This window comes from Rhea pennata, chromosome 1 (assembly GCF_028389875.1).
Source record: "Rhea pennata isolate bPtePen1 chromosome 1, bPtePen1.pri, whole genome shotgun sequence".
In the NCBI taxonomy this organism is placed as follows: domain Eukaryota; kingdom Metazoa; phylum Chordata; class Aves; order Rheiformes; family Rheidae; genus Rhea; species Rhea pennata.
Genome location: NC_084663.1, coordinates 146751914 through 146766102, shown reverse-complemented (window position 1 = coordinate 146766102; position 14189 = coordinate 146751914). Strand labels below are relative to the sequence as shown.

Genomic DNA, 14189 nt, shown 5'->3' with positions numbered 1-14189 from the left:
CTGCGTTGGAAAAAGACAACAACAGGGTGGAGGGAAAAAAAAAAAGGATAATGGCTGCTCGCGTGTTTCTTTGCATTCCTGTTTCCAGATGTTCATTTTACAAGACCTGTGCTTTTCAGCATTAGCCTAGATGCCTGTGTTTGCTGTTTTGTGTGATGCTGTCGGTCAGTAGAACGGCAGACCAATGGGCTCCCTGTCCCCAAGAGATTTGCAGGATGAATCGCTTGTAGTTGCGGTAGTGCGGTGACCCCAGGACGAAGAGATGTGGTCAGGGTGGTGGGCAGCGCTGTGGCCTCCGCACCTGCATGCACTGGCACGCCAGAGCAGCCGTGTACGGAAACGCTTCCGTTTGCAGGATGCGCTTTCCTGAGGTGAGGTTGTCCGGTGCTACTGGGAGGAGTTTGGAGAAGTGAAGATCAGAGTCTTCACTCGTTTTTGCATGTGGTACAGCCGTGGCCTTCTGTGAGTTTTGTTTTCTTTCTGCAGCATTGCTATCGCTCAGGGAACAGGAATTGAAGAGCCAAACTTTGTGTGCAGAGTTTGCATGGAAACTGATAAGATATTTAAGAACATTTTAAGATATTTAAGAACATTTAATGTCTATTAATTTATTCCAGACAGCTTTTTTGATTCCTTTCTCATGTAGGAAAACCTTAAAAGGAAGAAAATTCTGTGTTTAGTTTGGTGCATGTTTTAGATTTTTGCCCATTCATTATGTTAGAATATAGTTCTGGAATATAGTAGGAGTGTTTTACTGCATATGCAGTACTGATGCACTCATCTATTTCACATGACTTTGACAGAACGGTATAGGAATGAAGTTGTAGCTTTGTCCCAGTAGTATATGTTTTCCCCCCACAGAGTGAGCAAAATCAATTTATACTAGTCAAAGCTTAGCATAAACTGCATATACAGCATAACTGTATATACGACAGAGGGGCTTTCTGCCTGTGCAGTCAGGTACTTACGTGTTGTCTGTAGCTCTCCATCTCTGCAGGCCAATATAATTTTGCCTGCAGAAGTCTGTAGTGTCAAGCTTGTCTATATTAACTGTAGAGGTAGCCAGTAAGATTTCACTGTTTGTTTTTTAAGTGACAGATCCAGAAGCTGCTATATGTTTGCATGCCCTCAAACTCTAATGTAAGTGAGATGAGCTTGCAAAACCCTGTTGTCGTGGAAACCAGAGTATCTATTTCCCTTTGAGAAACCACTGTATGCTAATGCTTGTTTCAAAAGCTCTTGTTTTCAAGACTCATTATCAAGGTTTTCTGTGGTTGTGAAGTTTTAATTCAGTGGTCTGTCTTGCTTCTAGGAACTTGAAGGGTACTCGGAGGGGAAATGCCATATTATGATGGTTCTTTCTGGAGTCTCTGTGACAGTACTGATGTTAGGAGGGAGCAGACAGTGGTGGAGAAACATAATGAACCTTTTGCAAAAAATTTGAAATCTAGTATTCTTATATTTAAGTGTCCAACACTTTCTGAGGTTTGAGATGGACGTAACCTATTTGATTCAGCATTCTGTGTTGCCAGTACCAAGTTGTTAGCAAATTATGATTTCAGTGCTTTGCTTTCAAGTATCCATATCTAGGCTGTATGCATTTTTCTTAACACATCAGAGCTTTGCCTATGACTTCAGTTATTTGTAATGAGCTAATTTTAGCTTAATCTATAGTGGATGCTAGGATGTAGGGACACATGAAGGAGAAAAGAAATCCACCCAAATGTGACAAGGAGCCGCATGATCTTCAGAGGGAGTTTGGCTCTGTTACTGAAGACAATAATGAAGGCACTTGAAAAACTTACCTACTTTTGTCCCACTTGCTGTCAGCTGAGACAAAAGGCATCAACTCTCTCCGTGATTGTTTTAAATGTTCTTTGAGCTTTTCATAACATAAGTATCCACTAGGGTAGTAGAATTTTTTGTCTGAAGGTCTCGGATATATCAAAGGTTTGATAGCCTCACCCATCTCTTAAACCTGGTCAGGTCGGTCTGGTTGTACAGATACTGTACAGAAAGTTTACCCAGTGGAGAGACATGAATGCTAGAAGAAATGGGTGCCCCAGTTGTTATGCATTCTGGGTAATATGAAGATTACTTCATGTTATTGTACTGGAACTGGGAAGGAATTAGAGAAGTCAAGGGTCCCTTTTCAGTTTGTTTTCTTATTAGGGGGAATTCAGACTTCTGGTGATGTGCTTTGTTACAGCAAATTTAAATGATCTAATTAGTATTACATAAGATGCACCTTTAAAATTTAAACATATATTTTTTGACCCTTTTGTAGATTCCTTCAGTGGAAAGATTTCCTGATTTTTTTTGCTTGGATGTTGCTTCTACCTGTAGTCCTTGAAGAGAGAGAGAGAGGAGTTGAGTAATGTTGTAGAAAGACCAATTCAGAGCTCTATCTCATGTACTCTTTGCTTCTACCTCTCACTTCCCTTCTTGTTTCTTTTTTGACAAGCTGAGCTTCTTCACTGTTGTAAGATTATCTACCTACCTCTTAAATGAACATCCTTTGCAGAAATGTTGTTAGAAAGTGTTGTGGGCCTTGGAAGAAGAAAGATTTGGGGCATATCTACCTCATCCACATCAGTCAGACAGATAAGCGTAACAATGAAGTGAAAAGTATTTAAATCAGATGAATTGCTGTTTTACTTAATATGATCAGCTCTTTACTGTAGACTACTCTTTAATGTAGATTCCTTTTGGTCTTCCGATACAAGGCAAAATTTTCCGTCTGATTTTTTTTTGTCTTTTCTACTTCACAACCGTTTCCTGCTGTCATTGCTGTCTCTCCTTTACTTCCAGTGTTCTTCTCTTTGTAGTGGTCTACTTGCTGTAAGGGACCTGTGGTCACAGATTGGCAGCAACCTGTCCTGTGAGGCTAAACCAAAGAACAACTGGGAGCAAAGCAGGTTGAAAATGAAACATGATCCAGGTGAAGTAAGGAAAATATGAGGCATCTGTAAATAAAAGAAGTCACTAAGAGGAGGGTGTGTGCCTGGGCCGCACAGGGGAGTGGTAGAGCCAGAGCTGGCTTTTGTGGTTTGTCTGGCACAGGCTGAAGGAAGTGTGCATGAGATAACAGAAGGCAAACTCCTCCAGTACTTACCTGGCAATTACCAGGGTGCTTTCCTTTTTCCAGAACTAGGATTGATTACCTTGCGTCAGCCAGCACAGATGCACAGTGTGCTTCTGTTCAGTTCCACTGAACCAGCCACTTTACTGTATCTCGCAGAGCAAAGGGTGGTGCCAGCTCGGCAGAAGTATGTTAGCACTTCTTGAACATTTGAAGCTACAGTAGGGTAGAAGTATGTTTGATTTGGGAAGATGTCATCTCCGGTCTTTTATACTTACACTAAATGTGAATTTCTTGAATTTATGATGTTTTTACCAAATACAGAATGAATAACAAGTAGGAATGTTAGAGTACAAAGTACATCCCAACTTAGTTAAAACAATGTTGATGACACGTAGGAGGAAAACTATGTTGTTCTTAATCTTAAGGCAAGCTGAGATCTTGATTTTAGGTGAAGGAGATTTCCTTCTGAAATTTTTGGTGTGGCTTGTGAATACTGCAAAGGATTTCTCTGTGGCTGAGGCTTGTGAACATGTGTTGGTGTTCACTAGAAGTACTCACTTCATACAACAGTGAGATACTGTTAAGACCTTGTTTGAAATCAGCAGCATGTATTAAAGAAGACATTGATACTCCTGACCAGTTGACCTCTATGCATGGTCCACTCATGCGAATGTGTCCCCTTGGACTTTCCTGTATTTCTCATGAAGGCCTGTATCTTGTTGATGCCTTACTGCTTGGTCATGCTAACAGAGGCGTGTTTTGTGAGAGGTGACATTCTTTAAATACAGCCCTGTTCTTCCAGTTTATTGCAGACAGAACAGATTTTGTGGAGGAGACAAGTGAGCAGCGTGAAAGGGAGTAGCATGGGAGAGTGGGGATCTAAGTATAGAGGGGGAGAGTGAAGGAAGAAGAGAGAAAAGGACATGAGAGTAGATGGTCCATACAGGAGGGAGGAGAGAATGTGACAGAAAAATATGTCCAGTGTTTTCCTGGCCTGTATTTTGCAGTGTTTCTCAGCAGAGCGCTTTGAAGTTGTAGTTGCTGCCAGCGGAGAAGGAGTTCTGCACCTGTAGCTGCAGCTGGGCTCTCCAGCTCCCATCGGCAGGGCTGACCTTGGAGAGAGCACAAAAGCAGGGACCAGACTTTAGCACTGGTCTTCTCTGGCGGATGGATCTTGAACTTGAGCATGTGGGAATTAAAAGTGGCTGTGCCACTGTGAATGCAGCTGTGGGGACAGGTTGATGGTTTGGCCTGGTACAGGGTTTGTACATTGCAAATTCATGCTGCTAAATAAGTTGCCTTAGAACAGCTGAAGAGCATCCTCTGCTCTCACAAACAGCTTTTTTTCTTCTTTGCTGAAGAAAATAATACATTTTGTATTATTTTGTAACCTATGTAAACATTTATAAGAATGATTATTCTTTCTACAAATTCATGTTGATATGACTAATCATGGCAAGTGCTTATGCAAAGACATGCAAATTTTTGGAAATGGCATATGTTGGTTACATGGGGCTCATCTGTGGCTGAGCTACTCTATCTGTAGTGCAATAAACTCTTACAGAACTCTGCAAGTAAGAACGGTGCTTTCTATGCACTCGCAAGTGGCTCTGCCTGTATTCAGTTCCTTTCTTTTCGGCAGGGCAAAGAAGTCCATACTAACTTTATGCTTGAATAGCTGTTTTGCCTGTCTGCACCCTACCCTGTCAGTGAATTTCCTGTAACTTTTCTCTAGCTACAGGAGCATATATAAGCAAAATAAAATGTGCTTAGAAAGAATGTGATGCCTTTCTCCTTGCGATGAGTAGGACAAGTCTCTAAGGTACAACATAGAAATTATGGCCAGCAGTGGAGGCACAGGAGATAGTAGGTTTACTGAGAATTTGTTCTTCCGTTCTTTCTTTGTTACATCTTTTGCAATGGGGAAAGTACAATGCTTGATTACTGCTAGGGTTAGGTATTATGTCTTTCTGTATTTCAGATTTGTATTTACTTCAAGCTTTAACCCTTGGCAGTATGAAGTTTGGATTTAGGCTTTAGAAGAGTTTTCTTGAGAACTGTCCAGTCTTTGAGAGTTATACAGAGACATTTTTCAATTCTGAAGTCTTTTTATTATGTGTCTCAAAAATACTTGTCTGCCTTGGAACTCTCACTGTTCTTTTTCTGGCTCTTTCTCTACATTTTCTCAATGATGACCTGTATTAAAGAAACAATATTAGTTTGCTAAACCTCCAATTTTTCATAATATTCTTTCAAAAAACATTTTTGAAGTATTATTTTCAGTGATGCTCAAAATAAAATGAAATGGGCTCTGAAAATCTTTTTTCCTTACCTTCTTGAATTTCTCTGTGCATCTTGCTGCCCATGCATCTTGTCTTGACACTGACAATTCTTTTGATCCCATAACTACTCTCTATATTCACTAAGCTGGAAATTATTGCCTCCCACAGCAGAGCAGGTGGAACGAAGCGTGTGCCTGCGCTTCAGCAACTTCAGTGCAAAGTTCAGCGGCTTAATTTAAACCGGTGGTTTGACATTTCTGAAGAGTGTTCACGTGATCTGGTCCATTGACTTTGCTTGGGGGCAGTAAACTTTAGCAACAGGGTGGTAATATGTTAAATCACCAGAGCTGCTTGCCAAGCTTTATGTGCCATTTTTCTGTTATGTTTTTACCACTGAGTGATAAGTATTAGTGCAGTTAGTTCCACTAGCAGTTCTTGGAATACCAGGATTTGTTTAACACTACAACATTTGTTTAAAAAAGCATTTTCCACAGCCATATACAGAAGCTTGTGTGTAATATACATATATTTATGTGTAATATAACGTACAATGTAAAATACAAAACCTGGGACAGGTCTTCCTGTGCAAGCCCGGAAGTCTCTAGAGCATCTCTCAGGTGCTTTCTGAGTATAGATGTCATCTGCACAAGAGAGTTATATCATGGCTATGTTATCCCTTTCAGTTTGTGTGGGTTACTTTACATTACCAGTTGTTCAGTATCATATGGGCAGATGTACAAACAATTACTGTAATAAACAGTCATATCAATAGAAAAGTCATGTTTGTCTAGCCATGTTTAAGAGTCAATGTTGCAGCTGAAAACCAGGAGTTAGTGTTATGTGACACAACTTGTGGACTTGCAAGTTTGATCTGCTCTCCAATCATGTATTTCTAGAAATATTGAATATGGTCCTGGAGATTTTCTGGTGGTCATAAGGAGAGAGTTTTGCTTTTGATCCCAAAGTGTGGGTAGACTGTCATAATTTCTGGGATCAGGTGAACAGTGTTGGTTCCACAGTGGCGATGCTGCACCATACAAACAAGACAGTAGAGACGCGAAGACAGCATTTTAAACCCCAGAAGACCTATGCTGCTTGCAGAATGTTTATATTAGAAACCACCATCTGATCATGATGTGACCTTGTGGGCTTCAGTTGTGCTAACTCTTTGATTAGATGAGCTGCTTTTCTTTGTTGTATTTAGTGCGCAAGAATGGGCTAATCTGGGAACGAACTCAAGTTCTGCTGTAAGGACATTCAACAGCTTTATTTGTTGTGGAAATTGAAAGGTGTACAGTGAGCAGGGCAGGTGATCGAAGAAAGAGGAGAAAATTGTCTTGTGATAAAGAGCAGCATACTTGCAGAGGTCTAGGCTGTATCCCTGCCACAGTTCCCGTGTGGTGCAGGGCAAGTCTTTTAAAACTGTCCTTTTGCCATTGGTCAGTACAATGTTTCTTGGTTCTGGGATGCCTGATTTTGTTGACTTTGTTCTGTCCGTTCTGTTCGCCCTTTAACTCCAGGTGCAGTGTCTCTTCCCTTCCCTCATCTGGCTCCCAGGCTCCTTACCCAGCCTTAGTCGCCCCTCTCATCTCTCTCTATGCTCCTTGCCAGTCTCTCTGCCCAGCCGATAATCTGTCTATTCCCTGACTCTTTACTGCAGTGCTTTCTCCCAGCCAGGCACTTCCTGACCTTATTTCTAGCCCCAGACCTCAGTCCTGGTCTTCAGCTACCTTCACGCTTTTAACCCAGCTTTGCCAATATCACTCTTCAAATCTGCTATTCCTTCCCTTGCTCCTTTGGTCTTGCCATTTTCTCCTCGCTTTTGAATTTGATGTCTCGCTCTTCCTTCTGTAGGCTTGTCCTAGAAATGCAGGTTCCCTTGACCCTCTGCTAAGGCCTTGGCCCCAGTGCGTGTGCAGTTTGGTCAGCTCTGGAAACCAGGAGTGCTCAAAGTAATTGTTTGGTGTCTCTGGAGACTTCAGTTGTTAGCAAATCTCTACTGAATCTGTGTTAACTGTAACTTTTAAAGGATTAGGATAGAAAGGAAGAATTGCCAGATTTCTTTTTCATTAATTTATGCAAAACATATTTTTCCTTTAGCCTTTATTCTTGGCAGTAGCTGAACTGTTTTAGCTAAAATTAATTATTATTATTATTATTGTTATTTAAATCAGCTTGAGGCAAACACTCAGCAGGGAAGATTTCTAGGCACACGCTTTGGGAAAAACCAAGCAATTGAAAACAGCAGTCTTTTAGGAAGTGATGTTGAGCAGCTCTAGTTACAAGTGGTGGTTATAGGTCGTTACCAGTCCCACCTCCTGATATCTCCCCTTTTGCTGAAGGGTTAAGGAAGTGCTTTACAAACTTCATTCTCTTCATGCAAACTGATGTATCTCAGCTATTGTGCACTAATGCAGCAGCATAATATTGGCATGTATTGGCATATAAATGATTTTTAAAACAACACTGGCCTGTGATGGCATGTAAATGACTTACCCAGAAAAAAAGCAAGGTAAATTTTATGTAGCAAGGAACTGCTTCCAGTGTAAACAAAGACTTTCCTACTGGTCCCCCTTTGATAAGTATGATGAAAACGTCGAAGTGCATCTTTGCTTTGCCACATACCAAAACCCTTCTCACAGTTTCTCCTCCTCAGCAGTGCAGTGTTCCCAAGTGACTGTGAAGAAGCACTTGTTAAGCACTAACTCAGAATATATGGGTGCTGCTGGATAAGCTGCATGCGGTATTAGTCTTTCATCAAATAATGATCAGACTCCATCTAACCAAATTTGTGTCTTGAGAAGACTATATATGTTCTGTTTTCATGGTGAGTTCAGATTAAATATCTTCTATGCTACATTTCTTTTGGTGATATCAGCCAAGAATGATTATTTTGTTGGTCCAAGAAGTATCAGTAAGAACTGTATTTCTGCTAATGTTACAAAAGCTTCCAGCAGGAGTTAAGTTTACTGCTTTGCTTGTGTTAGAGGTGGATATGGAACAAGTTTTGTTAATTCTTGATCAGGTTGTCACGGAGCTTTCCATCTTTGTTTGAGACTTTTGCGCCATGATGTCTGAAATGTTCTGTACTTAATATATTATGGTAGGTTGCAGCTCTGTGTTCCTGAGAGGCTTTCCGGCCAGGAGCAAGCAATCTGTTATGACCAGAAGGATATATCTTGTTTATATGCTCTATAAAAGGACAGCACAGCAAAATACAGTCAGTGAAGAAGCAGACATGAAAGCTCCTGTAGTGAATGAGTTGGCAATGAGAATTTTGTATGTTGTGCTGTATTGAACATGGGGAATATTTCAGACTGAATATGTAATTAATATATTGAATGAGTATGCCTCCATGAAATATTTCACAGCTCTGTTGTAAACTGTAAGTAGCGCAGTTACAGTAAAAGTATGTGTGTCCAGGTGCTGTCAGAATGAGGAACTTTAGCACCCTGTAGGCTTGGATTTGAAATTAGCAATTATATTAAAATCTGCTGGATAAAATGATCATGCAACTAAAAATAAGCTGGTAGGATGTCAGTAAAGCCATTAGAAGACATCACGGGCTCCTTGTTGGCTTTCTGCACAAGCAGAGATTTGTGCTGCTTTTCAGTGGGTGCACAGCACCTGTTAGCTCCCAGCGGTATGATTCTGTCCTGGGAGAAGAGCTGCTGGAGGTTTCTGCTCTGCTGTGTGGGAGCTATTCAGCAATTAAACTAGCTGCGAGGTGCAGGGAGCCTTTGAGAGCCGCTTTAAAAGCGTGGCTCTCCAGTCCTAGCAGAAGGCAGGTGCCTGGGGAGACGAGCAGTAGGGGACTAGCGGGGAGGCTTTGGTTGTGGATAGTGTTCTTCTAATGTAGTTTCCCTTCCCAGAAACAGCAACAAAAACTTCTAGTGTTTCATTATGTAAATGTCATGTCCCATGTAGCCAGGGGCATTGGATGTCTCAGGGGCTAAAAGCCTGGCATATGAATACAAATTTTGTACTCCCATATCTTTCTGTTTCCCTCATGTTGACATGAAATGACATAAGCATGGTTTTCCCCAGCTCCCCTTACCTCAGAGTTAACGTATATACTGTAACTCAGAAAGTAATGTGTTAGTTCTTACTTTTGGAACAGCACAGTGCTGTTGTGTTGCCATTTTTTTTTAAACAGTCCCAAGTTACACTGAACATTTTGCATCTAGCTTTGAAGTGTTTAAAATACCCAGAACACGTTTGCTCCTGGGGTATCTACTGTTGGGTGAAAAAGCCAAGAAACAAAAGAGTCCCCTCTGCCAAGACGCATGGGACAAGGATAGGTCACCCCAGGAGTTAATATTAGAACTTATCTTTATTTCCGTGCTGTATCTGACAGGTAGGGACTGGCAAGAGAAATAATGAGTCTCTTTTCTGATACAGTAGTGCTTCTGCAAGTATGCTACTGGGAGCTTTCAGTCTGTGTATGGAAATGTATTTTGCCATACCTTTTCCTCTCCCATTTATTACTTCTTGCTCTGGAAAACTGCTTTTGGGACAGGCATCCAGGATGAGTTTTAAGAGTGAGGGTGATAGAAGGGGGAAGTGAAGCAGCTCTGTGAAACTACCTGGAGAGTCCTGTGAAAGGTTCTTCTGGGAGGAAGCATTGTCCTCTTGTCCCGGGTAAAGTAAGGTGATGAGTAATTCTCTCCTGAGAAAGGGAGGTTGTAAGGCCTGACTTTTACATGCAGTGGTTGAAAAAGTTTCAGGGAACGTAGCAGTCCTACTACCAATGTTAGGCATTTGAGCGTCACAATGTCTCTCTGTATTGCATCTACCTGGGACATGTATAAAGTGAAGAATGAATAAAGTACAAACAAGTCCAAGCTTTGTAGCATTTCTGCGGCAGAACAATGTAAGGAACTAGAGTGTCTCAGCACGGATGTTTTGAACTTGATGCTTCATGAGAAACATTAAAATTTGGGCTGCTCCCATAGGCAGCTCTGTGCTCCTCACTGTCTATGACGAGGGCATTCTGAGAGGAACACGGCCAGAGCACGATGAACCCTGCTAATTTCCAACTGCAAGCTGCTGCTGAGGTTGATAAATTAGAGCTCTCGAATGGCTGGTCTAACCTAAACTCTGAGGTTTAAGGTTTGGAGGAATCATGAAGTGGTAAAAATGGGAGTTTGTCCTTTTCTGGCTTTGTTGTTTACTGACTGAGTTGGGGAAGGAGGAGCCCATGAAAGCATATGTCTCTGGAGAGGGTAATGTTGTGCGGCCCTGGAAGAGGGAGAGTTTTCTGTACTTCTCAAAAGTGTCAAGCAATTTGGGGACGAAAGAGAAAATATAAGTGCTAACCTCCAGAAGTAGAAGCAAATAGAGAATTTGTTTTCATGACCTCTTTTTTTCTGAATGCTGCAGTTAGACTTACAGATTAGGAATGGTTTAGAATTGGGTCCTTTTGAAATGATGAAGCCATGCAAATGGAAAGAGAGACATCCGAAGAGAAGGATGTTTTCAGAGCACAAGTTGAGAGGTCTAAGCTGTCTGTGAAAGTGTGAGTGGGTTAGGAAAAGGAAAGCCATGCGTATGAGTTTTATGCAAACAGACTTAAAAAGATGTGGAAAGTAAATTGTGGAGCAGATAGAGCAATATCATTTATCTGTCATTATTTTTTAGGACATTGTAGGTGCGAAGGAGCTAACGAAAGATCCTCTAGAATTATGGTGCTGAGATCGTAAGGGTGTAACTCACAGAACTGCAAGAAGCAAGACATTAAAAACAGAAAAAAAAGAAAAACAAGGAAGTGGAACTGTGAACTCAGAGGGAACTTCAGTAGTATTGGATTAACAAAACTAGCAATCAGAAAATAAAAGCATCCAGATGTCTAAAAACTGAAGGATTTAAATTTCTCAGAATGAATATGAAAGGAGAAGCAGCCCCCAGCACAATAAATTTTCAAAACACTACACTAGTGCTTGAAGGGAGTACCTTCAAGCACTGCATAAATTAGTACAGTACAGAGGCAATGTAAAATTTCTAAGTGGTAAAAATTTGCTTTACTTTCAGAGTTAGCCTCCTAAAGCATAACAGGAAAAAAGAAAACCCCAAAGCAAAGCATGAGGTTACCACACTGACTTCTGCAGACGCCTAAATCAAAAGGAACTATTTGTTGCACTTAATATACATAGAAATAATATTTCGCTCTGCAAAGCTGTCCTAAAATATTCTCTCAAATGCATTGTTTCTAGCATGACAATTGCTAATAGACAAACTTCTCTGATGGTTATCCTGTGGGCAAAGACAAATACGCAAATTTAATTTCCGGAGAAGAAGAAATATGACTTAAAAATAAACCGTGGTTGCTTAAGTGACTATTTCCTCAACAAGCCATTAAAACCAAGGGAATTGGTAGTTAACCTGTCATTGGTAACCTGAAATCATGATTTCCTCTTTCCCATTTCCACGAGCCCCGAGATATATGCCTATTTCTGAGTATTTTTGTTTCTGAGCAGATATTTGGTTAGGTTATTTTCTAAGATGACTCTTGTAACTGTTGTGTATTAAGTAGGAAAGTGAATGCATTACTAAAATGCTGGCTTGCACTTCTGTCAAGTAGCTTTGAATGCCATGGCACACTGGACGTCAAAAGGATTTTTTGTATCCTATCGAATCAAAATAATGGGGGTAATCCCACTGGTAAGAGACAACTCACTCCTCCTTCAAATTAAACAGCATGACACTTGGTTCCTGTTGTAGGAACAGCCTCTTGTCTCTAAAGCACTGCTCTCTGTCCTTCCCAAGTGTGAGATTTTTGAGTCTGTGAATTGTAAGTCGTCCCCTTCCCATCTAGTCCCCTGCAACTGTGTTAACTTTTGAACAGCTGTTGCACGCTTTCACCAGGTAAGCGGGTGTATGTTAAGGAAGGATTCTCTTATAGTGTTTAAGTGCGTTATGCAGATGAGTAAGTATAGGAAAAACTTCTTTTTTTTAAGTGGAATTTCTTTGTAATAGGGTTTATTTATGTGAGGTTGTTGTTTGCAGGAATGAGATGATACAATGATGCAGGATTCTTGCTGCAATAGATATGGTGGTTTCCTGTTGCAATACATGTAGTTGGAAGTAATCTGGATGTAAGACCTGTTTTTCTCCTAGTTAGGTGACCTTTTACATGGGGCTGAAAGCAGGAGCCATGAGCAAGGCAATGGAGAAATGTATGAGGACTTTGTATCTGAAGGTTGAAAGGAAGAAGATAAAGCTGCGTGTTTCCTTTTAATGGTTGAGTAGTCCTGTTGTTTTTACATGTTTTGGGGTATCCATTTGAATAATATCAAGTAACATTTAGTGAAGATATCTAGGAGAAAGAGTGAGAGAGAAAGACCATACCTGTAGGCATATATGGCATATGCCCATATTTGCCCGAAGAGCAACACAAATGATAACTCATCAGCAGCCCAGCCAACACCACACGTAATTTCCGTGTCGGCCTCTGCCTTCCATGGCCTGTTCAGACTTGTGTGCTTCCGATGCTTGAAAGTCCTTTCCCGGCGCCCTCCGTTTCTGTCGTGTTCAAATTTGAAAGTGATGTTTCAGTACTGCTGTATGTGTGTAATGATGCCCATATTGATATTTCATTCTTCTGCAGCATTCGGTATTTTATGCCAGAAGAGGTGGAAATGAAATTTAAATCCAGAAAGTTGTAGAGAAATGTCACTGGCACAGTGACGGGCAGTGTGGAAATCCTTGAAATGACACAGATGATGAGCAAAGTTTGTAAGATGAGTAGTAAGGGAGTGTTCTCCTCTCTATCAAACAGGAGGAGCTTAAAGCTGGAGTGGGAGGTGTATGATGTCTCCATGAAGATGTTTTTTATTGGAAAACCTGAGAGGTGGGGGATGAAGAGAGAAACATGCAACACTTAGGAAGGCTTTGGAAATGTGCTGCTGTCATTTGTTCTCACTGTCAGGCTGACTGGCCTACTTCCCTCTGAAAAGCATTTGCTAACAAAACTGGGTTGCACATCCTCCAGATGAAGGCATAGCTTTGTAGAGCAGCAGGCGACCCTACCTGTCAGGGTTGGATTTTTCTCTTTTCTGGCTGCCTGAATCTGAAATGTATTCTTAGCAGTGGTTCAACTTCCCAGGCTTTAACTGAATTGCTATATTTAGAGCGACTGGGTGTTTACTTTTGGATAGAAGTGGAGACAAGTTCTCAAGTGAGGAGTCAAAGAAAATCTGCTGCTGTCTGCTCCTTTGCTTTGCTGATACCACAGCTTTTAATATGGTACTCTTAATTAACTTTATAGCTTGCTTCCATTACTTGTTCCCAGAAAAATGGTGTGAAGCGATTTAAGCTTACCTCTGTTGCTGGAGTGTTGATTTTGGGCAAAGCTGAAATGAAAGAGGAAGTTGGGATGGAGAAACATTGTTGCAGTTTGATAACACATTTAAGTAATTATTATTTTAAAGTGTGGAGTCTATCAAAATCAGTTGCCTGTATTTTTAATGTGTTGTTTTTTAATTTGATATTAACATAAAAATAGTAAAGGGTTTATAAAAAGCGTATGCAGCATTGAGACAGCATTGCGCAAAGTTTGTATTTTTCGTGCTGGTGTTTAGCCTTTCTAGAAAAGGATATTTGCTTGATGATATTCTGTTGGATCTAACCTTCTCCTTTACCCACCCCCCTTTTCATCCACAGTTCACATGGCTGGCTGAAGATAAGCTCTTTGGATACCTCAGCATGAAATTTTGCAGATGCTCACTAGTCTTAGTACATGTGAAGCTGTGATTGCAGTTCTCTAAACAGTGCCAGAGATGCTGAATTATGTTTCTGGTATTACCCAATCTCTTTAATTAGTC

The 14189-nt window shown here is 40.8% G+C and overlaps 1 protein-coding gene across 10 annotated transcripts in view; it reads left to right on the top strand.

Annotated features, from left to right (window-relative positions):
- Nucleotides 1–14189, top strand: part of INPP4A (inositol polyphosphate-4-phosphatase type I A) — a 134033-nt gene that overhangs the window by 554 nt on the left and 119290 nt on the right. The gene's annotated exons all lie outside the window — the stretch shown is intronic.